At 35.3% G+C, this 18749-nt stretch overlaps 1 non-coding gene across 1 annotated transcript; it reads right to left on the bottom strand.

The window, feature by feature from the left end:
• Positions 1 to 17327: 17327 nt before the first annotated feature.
• Trnag-ucc lies at positions 17328 to 17399 on the bottom strand. Its single transcript has one exon. It is a non-coding gene; the product is annotated as a tRNA-Gly (tRNA).
• Between the last annotated feature and the right edge of the window lie 1350 nt (positions 17400 to 18749).

Here is an 18749-nt window from a genome sequence, read left to right on the forward strand (position 1 = left end):
ACTCGCAACTTCGTTCGCGTTTAATTTAACAAAAAAGTAGTTGTTCAGTTCGAAGAGTTATAAAATAAATAAATTTCTAAAATAAAAGTATTTCAAAATCCTTAATTAGTAGTAGTAGACGCCGCATTGACGCAACACACTACAGTTACAGCCATGTATTGTACCCGTTGCGCTGGCGGTTGCGGGTTCGATCCCCGCACATGACAAACTTTTGTATTGGCCATACAGGTGTTTGCCATGGTCTGGGTGTTTGTGTAGTCGTTGTGGGTCTCCCCACCGTGCTTCCGAGAGCACGTTAAGCCGTCGGTCCCGGTTGTTATTATGTACACCTGATAGCGATCGTTACTCAAAGTAGGGAATATATCCGCCAACCCGCATCGGAGCAGCGTGTTGGATTAAGCTCTGATGCTTCTCCTACAGGGGGAAAGAGGCCTATGCCCAGTAGTGGGATATTACAGGCTGAAGCGACAATTAGTAGCAGTAAGTCCAAAAACCGTTCAGAAACTTTGAACATCGACTCATCTTACGCCGGTATTCGTACTGTATATTAGAGGTATAGCAATTGCATATACTCATGACTACAACTTCAGTAGTATATTAGGTAGGCTATATCTTTTCTAAACGTATATATTTCAATTTCTCTTTTATTTTTGTATATTTCATTATATCGCTTGTATAATACTATGTGTTCATCCCTTCCCAGCGTATATTGTATGTGTATATTGTCCTTTGCTGTGATATAGCTGTGATATAGGAGTCATCATCATCATCACTACAGCCTATACAGTCCACTGCTGGACATAGGCCTCCACAAGTTTACGCCAAAAATAACGTGAACTCATGTGTTTTGCCCATAGTCACCACGCTGGGCAGGCGGGTTGGTGACCGCAGTACTGGCTTTGTCGCACCGAAGACGCTGCTGCCCGTCTTCGGCCTGTGTATTTCAAAGCCAGCAGTTGGATGGTTATCCCGCCATCGGTCGGCTTCATAAGTTCCAAGGTGGTTGTGGAACCTTGTTATCCCTTAGTCGCCTCTTACGACACCCACGGGAAGAGAGGGGGTGGCTAAATTCTTTAGTGCCGTAGCCACACAGCTATAGATATAGGAGTAGGTACACGTATATTAATAACAAAGCATTGATTATATATTTTTCCCCATTATGTTATTATAATTTTACATTAATTCTTGATCTACAACAGAGCATATTTCAACCATTCATTCGTTTATCTATAAACTACGTGCAAAGAACACCATCCGACGGGATGATATCTGTTTGTCAAATTGGTTCACTTATCGAGGGTGAAAGCCGACCTGATTCAACACGTCATGCCACTGAGAAAGTTAGACATTAGCTAAAATGATCCTTGAACTTGTGCGTTTATTGAGTGTTCCGGTTAGATTGGATGTGTCCTCGACAAAGTCTAACGACGGGTATGCCCGTGGAAATGTTTCTTAAAAAAACAATATGTTACTAATGTAATTTTTTTGCTATGTCTCATGATTTCACACGCATTAATTTGATGAAAAGTATAGCCCAAAACTATTTGTAGTGGACGTGAAAGCTTAAAATCTTATAATATGTTAAGTTCGTTGACCTTTAAACATTACAAATCTATGAATGGTTAACTGAGTTGGACACTGCAGGAAACATCTTGAGATGTTTTGTAGTCTTATCTAGAGCAGCCCGACTGGGGAAGTAGCTCGACCTTCCAGAAGACCACAGCTTAATAATACTGCTATCAAGTAGTTTTGCGTTTCTGTGGTAAGTGAGGTGAACAGAACTCCTGGTGGAATTGGGGTAGGCTTGGAACTTACAACCTTTTACTATCAGGTGAGCCGTACGCTTGTTTGCCGATCAAAGTGCTTAAAAAAATGGTTAACGATTCACATATAAATATACACTTACACCTTAGCCTATCGCAGCCTACACCGGCAATCTTACTTAGATCGTCGGTCCAGCGGGCCGGAGGGCGTCCCACTCTGCGTTTGCCCACATATATGTCAAAGCCAATAACGCAATGTCAAAAAATTAGTTTATCCGATCGGTCCCTAAGCACAACGATTGGCTGTTGACATTCATTGCTTTCTATCGTATCACATAGAACAAGTACCCATTTAGAGTTTTATAAGAGGAAAATGATGGAAGGATTATGTACAGTTGCCTCTTGATAAGTAGTGTACATTTCTTTCGTATGTTTATATTTTCGTGTAGTTACTAGCCTGTTGACAGTATATTTATGTATTACTAACTATGCCCGCGACTTCGCCTGCGTGCAATTTAACAAAAAGTTATGTTTCAGTCCGCAAAGTTATAAAATAAATAAATTTCTAAAATAAAAGTAGCCTAAGTTACTCCTTATTACATCAGCTATCTGCCAGTGAAAGTCCCGTCAAAATCAGTCCTGCTGTTTCAGAAATTAGCCGGAACAGACAGACAGACAAATATTGTAAAAAATATATTTTGGTATATGTACCGTGTATTCATATGCATTTAGTATAAAGCGGTTATTTTAATATTACAAACAGACACTCTAATTTTATTTATTTGTATAGATTTAGATTAGTTGCTATATTTGTCAAAGGTAGCAAAACGTTCATTGTTATCTATACTTACTAATGTTATAAACTTGAAGAGTTTGTTTGTTTGTTTAAACGCGCTAATTAGCACAGGAACTGCTGGTTCGAATTGAAAAATTATTTTATATAAGTAGTCTATTTAGGGGGTGTCGTAAGAGGGGACTAAGGGGTACCACAGTTCCATTAGCACCTTGGAACTTAAAATGCCAACTGATGGCGGGACAACCATCCAACTTGCTGGCTTAGAAATATAATTATAGGCCAAAAACGGGCAGCAGCATCTTCGGTGCAACAAAGGCAGCCCTGCGGTCACCACCCCGCCTGAACAGCGTGGCGTAGCGAACTATAGCAACACAAATGATTTCAGGCCATTGTGGAGGCCTATGTCCAGCAGTGGACTGCGATAGGCTGAAGTGATAGAGTAGTCTATTTATCGAGGACGGCTATAGAATATATAATATCAAGCTACGACCAATGAGCTGAGCATTCATAAAATATGTTACGATGACGGGAAAACATATTCTTTTTCTTCCGTTGCGAACGCTGTTTAGCATCGAGCCGTTATTAGGACAGGTCAACTTGTAAATCTTCTAAAGCCATTTTTTTATTTCAAGCAATGTTTTTGCTTAAAAAAGTAACATCCTTCAAAATATCTACTCGTTCACTCTCACTTCTACATACATTTATGATAGTAGTAAGTACAAAATAATAGTAGTATTATTACTGTGTTGCTCAAGATCTTGTGATGCCATACATTCGTGCGAAGGGGCGCGTCGCTAGCGATTTATAATTAGATAATAATAATTATGTGTCAAATGATTCGCTTCATTCAAGCGTTCCATTTCACGTCGTAAATATAGCCGTTGTGATTTATCACGGCTGACATTTTAAAATTATTTTGTACTAGCTGTGCCCGGAATTTCGTCCGCGTGGAATAGTGATTTTGTACACCATTTTTTTAATATATCTTTTGGTTTATATTGGATTACAAACACCATCGTTTGGTTATTTACATATTCAGCGTGATTCCTTAAATTGGGTATTTTTTATTTATTAATGACTAATTGACACGAAACATACACTTAATGTTAAGTGAAGCTTACCATAATATATTAGTGAAAACTGCATCTAAATCGGATAAGCCGTTTCTGATATTAGTGTGCATAAACATTTATTATATGTATTGAATGAAATGTGTTACTGACTTTTAGTAATAAAGCAATAAATAGTCCTCCTATACGATATTAGCCTGTAGGCGCAGTTTGTAGTGCAGCTTTCAGCACCTGTGGTTATGGGATCGTGTCCCGCCCGAGTCTGGAAGGAATATATGTAAGTAATAGACGTAATTGATACACACTCTTCAAAAAAAAAAAACAATATCAGTTGCCTGATACCTATAACACAAGCATTGAGTTTCCTAGCTTAAGAACAGACGACCTTGCCAAAGTGTTATGCCCTAGCTAGAAAACAAACGGAGTATGATTCAGACTATCGTTGGTAATTAAATATTGTAAAGAATAGATTTCATTGGCCCGGCGTAAAAATTTAACTAACGTTGGTATAACATAAGTAATTCAGACGTCGTCGAGATGCTACAAAATTATGTGTTTGAACTCGTGACGTAATTCTTATGTAAATTGATGATAATACCTATATTATTTTTTAATAAATTTTCTTACTTTTTTAACCGACTTCGAAAAAGGAGGACGCTTCTCAATTCGACCGTATGTATATTTTTTTATGTGTGTTCGCGGATAACTTCGTCGTTTATGAACCGATTTTGACAGTTCTTTTTTCGTTGGAAAGGAGATATCGCAAGGGTGGTACCATAAGGAAACCAGGATCTGATAATGGTATCCCAGGGAAATCGAGGGGAACCTTCGAAAATTGTAGTGACGACTAGTGCGTTTGTAAATGTTTTTCGCCATCTTACGATGTATTACTTGTACTGTATCGTTGTTGTTGATGTAATTGAACTCGGTTTTTTTTCGTTTGCCATTATATTGCATACAATTTTTTCTTTTTATACATACCTAAGTTGTTATCTATAAACATCAAAAAGTATAAAATTAGAAAACGTAGTAGGTAGGCAAATCTAAGTTATCGAATTTAAAAGTCATTATACTTTTTATAGGCCAAGGTATTTGCATCTATAACAAACTCTCATAAAGATTTTACGTTTGTCACTTAATTTTAACGCCTACGACAAAAATTCTTAGACAGAGTACAAGAATATATTAAGATTTAGCCGTTCCTAATGATTTTAGAAGCGGTTAATTTCGATATATTGTATTACTTTAAATTTAAATGTATAAACATGTATGTAATTCTATATTGAAGATAAATGTACTTTGTTTGTTTTCGAAATTTAATTGATATTATTATCACGACTTCACCAATTAATCTTTATTGAATAGGTATAATCATCTGCGATCGACTGGTACTACCCGACTAGAAAAAAGGTCAGGCTCAATCAGATCATGTATCTGGACCGGATCAGGATAGAATAAGGCATGCCAAATCCGGCAAGCTCTATCAGGACCCGGTCCGGTCAAAGATCAGGATAGTCTGATGTAAAATATAATCAAGTATGGTAAGGCATACTGGATCAGGACCCAGTCCGATCCAGATCAGGATAGCCTGATGTAAAATATAATCAAGTATGGTAAGGCATACTGGATCAGGACTCGGTCCGGTCCAGATCAGGATAGCCTGAAAGAAATTACGCGAACTGAGCCTGAATCGCGCTATCAATATTTTTAAGCGCACTTAGCAATATATACAGTTATCAGGACAGCCTAGCAGGGAGTCCATTTCTGCACAGTGGAACAGTCGTAAGTAATAGGAAATAGTTAATTATTAGAAGTTAATAAACAAAATTTAATTAATAATAATAATTAATTAATAATATATAAATAAATAAATATAATTAATATTTAAAGTAAAAACATAAATAAATAATACATTGAAAAAAATAAACGGAAATAAATATCATAATAATTATGTTAAGCAACATGTTTATAATATCAATTCGCTTTATTTTATTTTTTTTGTTAAACAATTTTTTCAAGAATATACATTCGTGTTTTTTAAAAGGACCGGACCGAACCGGCTGATCAGGATGAGATGAGATTTCCTGATCTGGACCCGATCACTCTCATCTCATCACATCCTGATCAGGTCTAGACAAATCTTCTACGTTACATACCTTACCCGGTCCGGATCAGGCATGCCCGGTCCGGTCCTTCTAAGGAACACGAAAAAATTTCTACTCGGGTCGGCCTTAAGCGAGGCTTTGTCTTTCAGTTATGACAGTAGATAGATGACATGATATATTGGTCTGTATTATTTAAAATATTAGATTATGGATAATATTATATTCGATTATACTCAGAATCTTATAAACGCTGACATTCCTGCCGACATTGCTGACGCTGATTTCTCGTGGATTGACAGCGAAACTATAAAACTGAAATCGCGAACAAACTTGCGGCTATAAATGAAAATAAAAAACGCAATTTAAGATTGACACTTTCGACAAATCGCATTAAGTTAACAAGTTTATCAAATGTATTCGCCACGGTGGATGAATTTTAATTGTAAACTCGGATTTAAGATTTATACAGGTGAACTTTTCAAGCCAATGAACAAATCCGAAACCAAATGTAAGAGTAAAAATACTTTAAAAAACATAAATACATATAAAATAAAGAGAGGATAGCATAATAGAAGAACGCGATATTTTTCTTTTGTTTTTTTTTTAATCGAGAGGTGGTGCTTGTCTTGTGGTCGCATTTAAATTTAATCGAAATCGGACGAGAACTTTTTGAAGTATCTCTAATAACGCGTATTTACTTGACTATTTTTTCGTCGACCTACGTCGTATTACTTGTAGATGTAATTGAAGTCGGTTTTTTTTTTCGTTTGCGAACAAACACTTGAGTGTGCTTGTCAGTGTTCATGTGATTTCTCGTTTGTGTGTGATTATAGATAAATTTGAAAATTATTTTTATTAATTTTAAAAATACAGTACAATATATGCGATATATAATAAATTACATACAATACATAATAAAATATAGAACATCTGTGATACAGACTGTGCTCCGTGCAGAGGCTGGTAGTAAAAGATTTCGTTGTATACTTTATCGACAATAAAATGTATTGTTATTAAAATTAGTAGATATTCCAAAATAATATTCTAAAACACAGTAGGAATTTCCTAGTAACTACTATAACCTACTAACTACTAAAATTTTCTGGAAAATATCGCTCTTAAGCGATAAGACCGCCTTTCCGCCTTTCTGATTATACAATAAATCAAATTTTTATTTGTACCTTAATTAAATGGCTGCTTTTGAGTAGTGTTATGATCCTGTGGTGAGTAAGGAAGTCAAAGGTCCTGGGAATGAGCTGTTTTGACAGCGAGGGTAAGGTGGGCAACACACCTGTGTTACAAATGTTTAGAAACAACGTAGATCGAGTACCGTACGCTTTGTTTTTTACGGTACAAAGAAAAAGAAACTTTGCCAGATGTGGAATTATCGACCAATTGCTCAAAGTAAAAAGAAATATTGAAAAGTTTATTGCAAATAAAAGGTTTTTAAACGCGTAAACTTTTATAGTATTCTTAGCGTTTAGTTTAATGACATTATTATACCTTTTTTACTATCCGAGACATAAAAACTGTAAAAAAAGTTGTGTAATTTTATTAAAGACTATTGGCTTTCATAGATCTCGTAAAATGGAACTAGTATCTTTCATTGCACTTAAATGTTTCGAGCCTGCTAGTTATAATATGGTTAAGGTAAGGTTGACTCGGATCAAATACATCGGGTCCCGTATAGAAAAAAATCTAAATCAAATTGATTTGCCGCCTTATTTTGATGTACCTATATAACAATATTAATATTTTAAAAAAATATTTATACGTTTGTCATATTGAACATGATATATCAGTACATTTTTCATTCTGTTAAGTATATAAATGGTGTTTATTTATTAAAATTTTTAAAAAACTACCGTAGCCTGCGAATGTCTACAAAACAAAAACATCGTAAGCGACATTGCAGACCCTTTCTTTAGAGTTTTTGTGTGGGAATGCCAAAAGTTACACAATTCCAGCGCAATGGCGCTGTTTCACCGCTTTACAACCTCACCAATTAGGTAATAGAATACAATACAACATTATAACGTTGCATCGGCAAGGCTATTGAAGTGTGTATACTACGCTACCCGGTTGTCCAAGGTAAAAAGGTAAAATAGTGAATGATTCTTTTTGACGATTTATGACATGACAAGACAAAGAACCATATGTATGAAATACATAAATAGGTATTACGTCGAAAACTATTGGTGATCAATTTTTATAATCTGTATTTTTTGCTGCGACTTCACTCTAACCACAGTCACGGTGTGTGCAGCGAGATCCAAACACACATGTACATATTTTTGAACTTTCCGCAATTGTAATTTTGAAACTATGTCGGCGATATTGCAGACGCCGTCTTCACAGGCGGCTTAAATGACATGCAAAATAATAGTGCAATAAGTTCCGTAAAATAGACAGTGTTCCTAATGACAATGATAGTTTAAAAAAAACTTTTATTACATTTTAAATTGTAAAATATTTCCAAATCTTATTACATTTAAAATATACCATCGAGATAAGAGAACCCTAAACACCAAGTAATGAAGATATTTTCTTATTTCCGTTTATAATTCCAACCTCTAAGATTACATCTCAATAAAACTCGCAAACATCTGTTACGGATTACGACGGTAAAATATTTAATACAACATTGCCTCCGCAGACCACGTTTTAAAATATAGGAAACATGCCTTTTATGTACTATAAATGTTATCACTTTAACTAGTTAGTTAGCCCAACTTTATATGGCGAACTTATAAACATGTCATAAAATCTCAAACAAAATCACGATCATGATGCAGCCTGTGATATCTCACTGCTGGGCATAGGCCTCTTTCCCCATGTAGAAAAAAAATCGGAGCTAATCCACCACGCTGCTTCACTGTGAAGTGGCGGATATATTACTATGAGTAACTATGGTATATGATAGCAACCGGAACCGACAGCTTAGCGTGCTCTCCGAGACACGGTAAATATTTGTAAAATAAATGTTTGTATAAACACAAATGTCCACTACGAGCGGGAACCGAACCAGAATTCTTATTTTTTTTCATACCACAAAGGTAGCAAACAAGCTAACGGTCCATTAAATGGTAAGCGGATATTGTAGCCTACAGATGCTTGCAACACGGGGAACATTACAAGCGTGTCGCCAACTCTATACTCGATCACCCCAGGAACTCTGACCACCTTACTCACCATAGGAACACAACACTTTTTTTATATAACTTGTTCAGCAAAAAAGCGTACGGCTCACCTTGTAAGCGATTACCATAGCTTATACGCTTCAGCCTGTAATATCCCACTACTGGGCATAGACCTCTTTCCCCATGTAGGAGAAGGTTTAACTGAGGTAGGGCACAGCAGAAATTTCCAGCTCAAAATATGGAGCGGCCCCACTGGGGTAGTACCTCGACCTTACAGAAGATCACAGCTAAAAAATATTTTTTTTCAAGCAGTTTTGTGTTCCTGTGGTGAGTAAGGTGACCAAAGCTCCTGGGCGGAATTGGGGTTAGGGTCGGCAACGCGCTTGCGATGCTTCTAGTGTTTCAGAAGTCTATAAGCTATGAATATAATAGCTATATATTTTGAACAGGAACTTTCCTGGTGTGTCCTACCTCAGATAGCACTACTGAAGAACAATATAAATTAGCTATGAATTCACGTAAAATAATGTAAAAGTAATGGTATACGTCGGATACATATATACTATAGACGGCGCCACGGTTCGCTTAAACCGAATATAAAAATTATCATATCGAAAATTTCGATCCAGCGGGTACATCTTTCATAGCTTAATTGTCTAGAGCGCCGACACGGTCAGTCGGAGACGCGAGTTCGAACCCCGCTGGAGCGGTGAATTTTTGATATGATATTCAAAAATGTTTAGATATAAGCTATAAATCGAAAGCGTATCATTATAGTGATTATCTACGTGAGTATTTCACGCATGATTCTTTACACAGTACAAGAAAGCGACTTCACAATAGGCCAAAAGAAAGTATGTAACACTATTGTTAAGAAGTGCGAACTCATACAAAACTCTCTTGGATTTGTTCCCGATTAGACAATTTACTCTTTCGTATGATTCAACTAAGGTCGACGATCAGTACTATACTTTAGGCTGACGCTGCAATAACTGATGCAAGGTACAATTCCAAATGACATTTGTAATATTACTCCACGTTGAACTATAAGGTCTTAAATACGCAAAAAGAAATTTATGTATCAGCAATAGGGCATTTTTTATTTTAATTCTTAACTTCCATACGCTAACATATCTTTGAAAGATGATAAAAACTTGTCTTCGTTCGTTATAAAGTTTAATATAAGTATAATGCAAATTATTTTAAAAGTAATTTATGGCGTCACCATGAATCCAAGATGGCGAATGACAGCTGTTTTAATGTGAAACAACCTTACACTTAAGAAGCGCATATTAAATAACAATATATTTTTTACAAAACATAACCCTTTCAACGATCCCTTGTTATCAGTGCCTAGTCGAGATTGTAGAGCCTTTGATGACCCATCGCTCTGATAGTGTTAGCTAGCTGTTAGCTTTGCTTTAGCCTCTCAATTCACTGTACTTATAGCATTAAAAAGCTAAAATTCGCTTGTCTGTACTATTTTTACAAAGACAATAATTCTAAAGCAATAAAAAATAATAATGTGACCAAGGCATAGGTTATCTGGTGATTATATTAGCATTTCAATTAATTCGTCTGTCGTCTGATCCTATGATAGATAACCTAATGACTATTTAAGGTAACAACCGACTGATTAACCGCCTTCAAAAAAGGAAGAGGTTATCAGATTGTATTTTTTCTCTTCTTTTTTATGTGTGTTACCTAGTAACTTTTTACTGGGACCACCAATTTTGATGGTTATTATTCGAAACCTGCTAACGTTCTCATTTTATAACTTATCGATATAAAATAAATAGTTTTTTTTTTATACTAAACAGTTATTAGTATTACTAAATCAATATAATAAATAATGATGTTACATATGCCACATATATAATTGGTACACATAGGCTAGAGGCAATTAACAAATACCTACTGGAACAAAAGCTCACAAGTCACAATGACTGCGCCGATGGACCAGTCAGAATATTGTGTATTCTTTAAGTCAAAAATTCCCCGTTGTAGTTTACCGCGACAGATGATTTTCATCCTACTGAGTTCCTATCATCATCATCATCATCATCACTTTAGCCTATGGCAGTCCACTGCTGGACATAGGCCTCTCCAAGTTCGCGCCAGACATTGAGTTCGAAATTGAGAATGAAATATTTATTTCTTTATTTATTATTTTTAGTATGTTACAGCTTAGTATCGCTTAAAATGCTAATGTGATGAACAGTCTTAAGTGGATAAGTATATATGTTTGACGGCAAGTTTCAGAGCTTATAAGGGTCGTTAGGTAAGCTTCGAGATAAAGTGAATATAGGGTGGTACATCGAGATTAGAGCAAAGGGATACATCGTCAGCTTAGATCAAAGATATTACTTAAATAAAAGAATTAATTATATGCAAAGTAGGCTCAGTAAATTTAGTACGTACTACTTAGTACCATACCGGACAGAGTAGTACGTTCAACTAATATTTGTATATTTTAACATTTTTAACGAAAAGAATTCCGAAACTTAAACACAATGTTAGGGGTCCTCTATCTTATAATCTGATTAAAGTTTTGGAAGATTAAGTGTCATGATTTATTTGTTGAGATTCCGGAGTGTTTGATAAATAAATAATAAATAAATGTTTCACACTCAACGGTCAATTGTTACCTGAGGTAGGGCACAGCAGGAATTTGCTGCTCAAAATATGGAGCAGCCTGACTGGGATAGTACCTCGACCTTACAGAAGATCACAGCTAAATAATACTGCTTTCAAGCAGCATTGTGTTCCTGTTGGTGAGTAAGGTGACTAGAGCTCCTGGGGGGGATTGGGGATTGGGTCGGCAACGCGCTTGCGATGGCAACGCACTTGCCATGCTCCTGGTGTTGCAGGCATCTATAAGCTACGGTAATCTCTTACCATCAGGTGAGCCGTACGCTTGTTTGCCGACCTAGTGGTATAAAAAAAAACGGCCCCCAGTAGGATTTCCTCCTGTGTCGGGCATCCGGAAACAGCGCCTAGACCACGAAAAACATCTATATGGCCAATACAAATGTTTGTCGTGAGCGGGGATCGAACCCGCGACCGCCAGCGTAACAGCCAGTGCTGTGACCGCTGCGCTAACGAGTCGTCACGATAAACTTAGAAATCGCGCGTTTAACGAAAAATACATACACTTGATTTTAACACCCCCCCATCCACTTTAGAGCCTTGCGTCATTATGGAACGATCCCTAATAAGACGTATTACGAATATTTAATTAACTTATATTTTTTTACAAACTTCCCACTATGTATTCATTCAAGTGATATAAATATTGCTTTTATTATTAGCTACATATTATATATATGTGGGAGTAAGTTTTTCTATATTTTGGTTATTATATACATTTATGAAAAATGCGTTATTGGGAATCTTTCGTAGAAAAATAAGTAAATATTAAATCTATTTTTTTAACCTAATAATAAGTTTCATATTCATACTTTGACAACTTTATTACCATGTAAGAAATACAATGCATATCTACTATATTAGTAGTAATTCACTGACAAATAACATTTAATCATGATCTTGACTTTCAATCAACATAAATATACACTTTCTGATAATTAAAGTCAACGTTTACTTTCATTTAAGTAATAATTTATTGTATAAATTCATTAACTATTAAACAAAAGATATGCACATAGGGCCAGCTTCACCAATTATGCATAGCACTGTTTGACGTATGACGATATCTAACAGATAAAAATTGGATATATTCTTTTCTTTTACCACGATTTCCTCTTTTTATCAGATATTTCTATTCATAAGTATAAATCTAAAAGTGGTAGTTTACTAATTGATAAGAATAGGTCCTTATTGCCTTCTATTTCTTGTTGTTATTAGTGTATTCGAAACTTATTTGCAAGATAAATTTTATCCACAACAAGTGGAACAGGCTTAGCACATTCTCACATGAAAAGATAAGAGCAATTTACAAATGCATTTGAACTCGGTTTCAACTGCTAAAGTTAACGCGTCATAAAACCTTGGCATCGTTAATTATCGTCCAATCAATAAGCGATGCTAAAGCGAAGCGCATTTCTTAGTTAAAAAAAAATTTCGCTTCCATATACACATTAGTTGATTTATTTAAGCGATTGATAATATCACTAACCGACTTCAAAAAAAGGAGGAGGTACTTCAATTCGAATATATTTTCCTTTATGTATAGGTACCTAACGTGACCATTTTTGTTTCTGTTCAAAACGAGACATCGACTTTTTTAATTCAGCAGATTTATTTATTTACCAATCGACTTCAGAAAAAATGAAGAGGTTTTCAATTCGACTGTTTCTCTTAACTTTGTTTAGTACCAATTTGATGAGTATTTTTCTTTTTCGAAAGCTGTTGCTTGTCGTGTCGATTCTAAGCTATCTTTAATAATGTGTATTGTACTGTACTCTAATCCGATTAAATGCATAAAATTTTCGTTCCATTTCAAGAAAACGTCCCGGGGTTATCTTCGGGGAAACCGGGACACACGACCGTTAAACGGGACGATCCCGTTCATAACGGGACGCCTGGTCAGGTAATGTTTTACTCATAACTTTTTCTGCGTGTACCGATTTTCATGATTCTTCTTTTTAATCAAAAGCGTGTTTGTCGTGTAGTTCTATTTGAATTTGACGGAGATCCGACGAGTACTTTTTGAGTTATTTCTAATAATGCCTATTTTTTTTACATTCGATTACATGCGTCGCATTACTTGTTGAAGGAGTTTTTTTTGGCAGGAAACGCAGTTATATTTTTTAAAGAAGGTGAAATTTAAACTTTTATATCAAGAGAAGGAATTTAACAGTATCGTCAACACGAGAGATACTGGGTGGATTGTCTAGTGCATATGTAAATAAATAACTTAATTATAATTTTCATAATATATATTTTTCAGTACACCAAACAAGACGATATATTCAGTTGAATTAGTATTATTTTTTAATGTTGTATTTTTAAATAGTACACCATATTATAGCTTTACAGATACGACACAATCCTACATAACAGTATAAATATATGGATCTTTTAAGTACTTAAATAAGTATGTAAATACGTAAGCGACTATTAACTTATTTCTTTGTCACACAATAAAAAAAAACATGTGCAGGAAGCTACTTGTCTTAACTGAAATTTATTCCATTTTTAATTCATCAAATCACCATCACTCATCAGCCTATCGCAGTCCACTGCTGGACGTAGGCGTCTCTAAATTCACGCCAAACATCCCGGTTTTACGCAATCCACATCCAGCCTCCACCGGCAATCTTACGTAGATAGCGTTTGCCCACTCCAGGACACATCTGCTCAATTCTGTAACTGTGTTTCTATATACAATATAACTAGTAGGTAAAAATGATATACTTTTTAACAGAAATATTCTCTATTGGAAACGCTAAATATTTAGGCGTTATTACTTAGTCCTGTTGCACTGGTTTTAGATAATATTTATCCTGCACATAAGTTACGAATGGCGTTAACAGCAGAAGATAAAAAACGAAAATAAACATACACTCGAACTGATAAACTCTTTTGTTTTTTGAAGTTGGGTAAAATAGGCTATTAGGGCCTTTTTTCGTAAATATAGAACTAATTTGTATTAACAGGTAGCGAATAGAAAGACCCCATTAAAGTGGACATCGATGGTAAAAAAGAATAATATATTGAACTTTTATCCGTTGGATACCGTCATACACGTCGTCGTCTGATAACTTTAACGGCAACCGATAAAATAGTTAAGGTTAAAGTGACGTATCTACGTACTATCGACGAGCAGCGTCTTCGGTGTGACAAAGTCAACCCTGCGGTCACCAACCCACCTGCCCAGTGTGCTAACTATGGACAAAACACACTAGTTCACGCCACTTTTGGCCTGCTATAGGCTAAAATGATCTACGTACTATCGATATACAACCGAATCAGAAATAAATATTTGTACAAATACAAATATCCATCCCGTGCGGTAATCGAACCCACAATAACCGGTGTGTGAGCCCACACGGTTCACGCACCACTACACCAGTGCAATGGAAGTATTATAATTGTTTTTGCAAGCAAACGAAGAACAACCGCCTTCAATTATATTGACAAGTAATACGACGTAGGTAGACAAAAAAATTGTCGAGTTAATACGCATTATCAAAGATTACTCCAAAAGTTGTAATTGGATATCGATGAAATTTAAATGTGACCACATGATAAACATCTTCTTTGGATTAAATTAAAAATCATCAAAATCGGTACACCCAGTAAAAAGTTATGCGGCTTTTCGAGAGTTTCCCTCGATTTCTCTGGGATCCCATCATCAGATCCTGGTTTCCTTATGATGGTAGCAAACTAAGGATATCTCCTTTCCAACCAAATAAGTATTATCAAAATCGGTTCATAAACGACGGAGCTATCTCCGAACATACATAATATATATATATATATATATATATATATATATATATATATATATATATATATATATATATACGGTCGAATTGAGTAACCTCCTCCTTTTTTTTAAAAAAGAGTAGAAATAAAAATATAATCGTTGATCTGCAATGGAGCAGAGTGGAGGATTAAGCTCTGATCCTTCTCCTACGTTGAGAAAGAGTCCTATAACCAACAATGGGACCTTACAGTCTTATTCATATAATTGTTTAAAATCGTATACATACATAAAAATAAAAAACGAGTGTGCTTTAAGAACATACGACTGAAGTAAAACATCTTTAGCAATAGGCCTGCACTGTCTTAGATATACGAAACGTAACTGACTATGGGAGAAAGAAAAGAAAGAAAATACGTGCTCGCCTCTCTCTACCACCTATTTAATAATAATAAACGCTTCACACTCAACGGATCCTCCAGTAGGATTTTCTCCTGTGTTGGGGCTCTGGAAACACACACAATACACAAACACAACGCCCAGACCACGACAAACATCTATATGGCCGATACAAATGTCTGTCGTGAGCGGGAATCAATCCCGTGACTGCCAGCCAACGCGTCGTCAAGTCTTTGAACTCTTGCTACATTCGCCTCGCCCGATCACACTTTTCGTAACGCTCTCGTCACGCATTCACCAGCTTATTCCCCAAGTCAACTGTGCGTAAAGTAGTTTTACTTCAAAAAGTGTTTTGACAATGATTTGCAAGCGATGTTATTTTGTCAATTAGTCATTGCTCACTTATTTCGATAATTAAGAAAGACAGGTGAATGAAATTTTCCCTTATTCATATGTTAAGACCCCAAGTTCACACGAAAATCACTCGTCGTGACGTTCAACCCTTAAGAAAAATTCTCATAGAAACATATCAAACTGAAATACACCTTATATCTCACGTTTTAAGATTCATATTTAATCGTACTTCAATTTGTCTTACAAGAATATGCTTCTTAAATTAATTACTTCGAAATTTGAATTCTATTTTAAAAGTGTAAGGTTTATTTTTGTGTGTGTTTCGTTTGAGTCACGTTTGACCGAATTTTGGTACACCTGTTCAATTATAAAAGTGTATAATGCGTGTCTGTTTATGGGACATTGGTCTTTACAAATATTTAGATAAAAACAAGCTTTACATAGAAATTATTAGATTAGCATAGATTTTTTTTCTCTACAACTAGGTCAGTAAACAAGCGTTCGACTCACCTGATGGTAAGCGATTACCGTAGGTTGTAGACGCCTGCAACTCCAAAAGCATCACAAGCGCGTAGCCGACCCTATCCCCAATACCTCCAGGAGCTCTGGTCATCTTACTCACCACAGGAACACAACACTGCTTGAAAGCAGAATTATTTAGCGGTGTTATTCTGTAAGTTCGAGATACTTCCCCGGTAGGACTGCTCCAAATTTTAAGTGGGATATAACCTACTGTGCCTCCCTTACTCGCTACCTCCTTACTTGCTACCTCCTTTAAATCAATTAGTCAATTTATTAAGGACGTGCTATTAAGATGATGAGATTGCAATGTTGTGGAACTAAAACAATAACAAAATGTATATAATTTTATGTTTTACAATTTATTAATCCTCTTTTTATATTTTACTACGTGCACGTTATTTTTATATTATTATTATTATTATTCTTTAATAAAGAGTCGGTGGAGATAGCGAAGATCTTATCATTACTTCAACCGTTAAATAGCTCATTCGCTAAAAAATAAACTACCAAAAAACAGCTGTAACGCTTGACCAGTCATCGTAAGAGCCAATGAGAGCTGTGTTAATTTGAATATCATTTTTAATTATTGAAGTACGATTACTACGAATATTTGTTGCCAATTAGTCTAATAATATATACGAGTATATGGTTAAACTAAATGTCAATTCCGTATAAAGAGAAACAAAATCGTAACACTCCTAACGAAACCTTAAAAAAATCTTATTATTATTCCCAAACAATTAACAAAAAAAAAAAATAACAGAAATATAGGCTTAACAAAAAAGCGTGCGTTGGCCGGGAATCGAACCCGGATCAACTGCTTGGAAGGCAACTATGCTGACCATTACACCACCAACGCAGCTGATTAAAACGGCGAAAATAACAATTTTATCATTTCTTATCTATTGTCATTAGATAAAAAGTATAAATAATAATTATTATAATAGTAGACGAATCAGCAGACTGGCAGAATATCTATACAAATAAATAAAATTGGAGTGTCTGTTTGTAATATTAAAATAACCGCTTTTTATTAAATGCATATTATGTATATATATACACAGTACATAATACCATTTTTTTTAATTTTTGTCTGTCTGTCTGTCTGTTTGTTCCGGCTAATCTCTGAAACGGCTAGACCGATTTAGGCGGGTCTTTCACTGACAGATAGCTTATGTAATAAGGAGTAACTTAGGCTTTTACTTTTATTTTACAAAATTGATTTTATAACTCTGCGAACTGAACAAAAACTTTTTAGTTAAATTGCACGCGGATGAAGTCGCGGGCACAGCTAGTTAAAACTATATAAGTAAAATGACGATTCAAAAGCCATCTTGAATAAATAGAATTTTGATTTTGATTTTTAAGTACTTATTAAGTACTAGGAACACATGATCTGATAAAAGAATTTTGTTAGAATCTCAAGTAACACATACTTGTCTTGATTTTTTTAGGAAAGCCCCAGTTCTTATACGCCTTGATAATCTTACAAAGAGAGCATTCCCTTTTTATTACATTCTTCCGTCGAAGTGGCCTTCTCGCTTCTCGTGTCTAACGCATCGAACTTCTGGGTATTAGGGACTAATGACATATTAAAAATGTGTGTGTGTGTGTCAGCTTCGACACGTGACTGGAGTTTATATGGAAATTGCGTTGCTATTTTTTGTGTCACAAAAAGAATATATTATTATTATTTAGCTATAAAATAAGCGCCTCAACTACGTTTTGCTCCTGTGTCGAGGGACCGGAAACACGCAACACACAAGCACAAGCGCCCAGACTACGGCAAACATCTGTATTGACAATACTGTATGCCATACGAAGGGACTTGCAACAACCAGCCCAACAAATATAAGCCATTGCTGTGACCGTTATACTAACTCACGTCAAAGATGATCAAGAAAGGTCAAAAGCGATGGTCAGTTTTATGGTGTAAAAAATAACGATGTCATCGGTAACGTTATCATTGCATAACGCTGATTTCATATTCGTCTGTAACACAATTACTGTGAAAATAGATATGTTTGTAAAACGATAGCTTTTGTATATTCTAAGCGAATATTATTTAATTCGTTGTATTATATTATGTACGTTTTTGATATTTTAACCGACTTTTTAAAAATAAAAAGGTTCTCAATTTAACCGTATGTGTAACCGTATGTGTATCTTAAACATTTTTTGGAATTTACTCCTTTCATACAGGTAAGGT

Source organism: Melitaea cinxia, chromosome 22 (assembly GCF_905220565.1).
Source record: "Melitaea cinxia chromosome 22, ilMelCinx1.1, whole genome shotgun sequence".
Taxonomy (NCBI): domain Eukaryota; kingdom Metazoa; phylum Arthropoda; class Insecta; order Lepidoptera; family Nymphalidae; genus Melitaea; species Melitaea cinxia.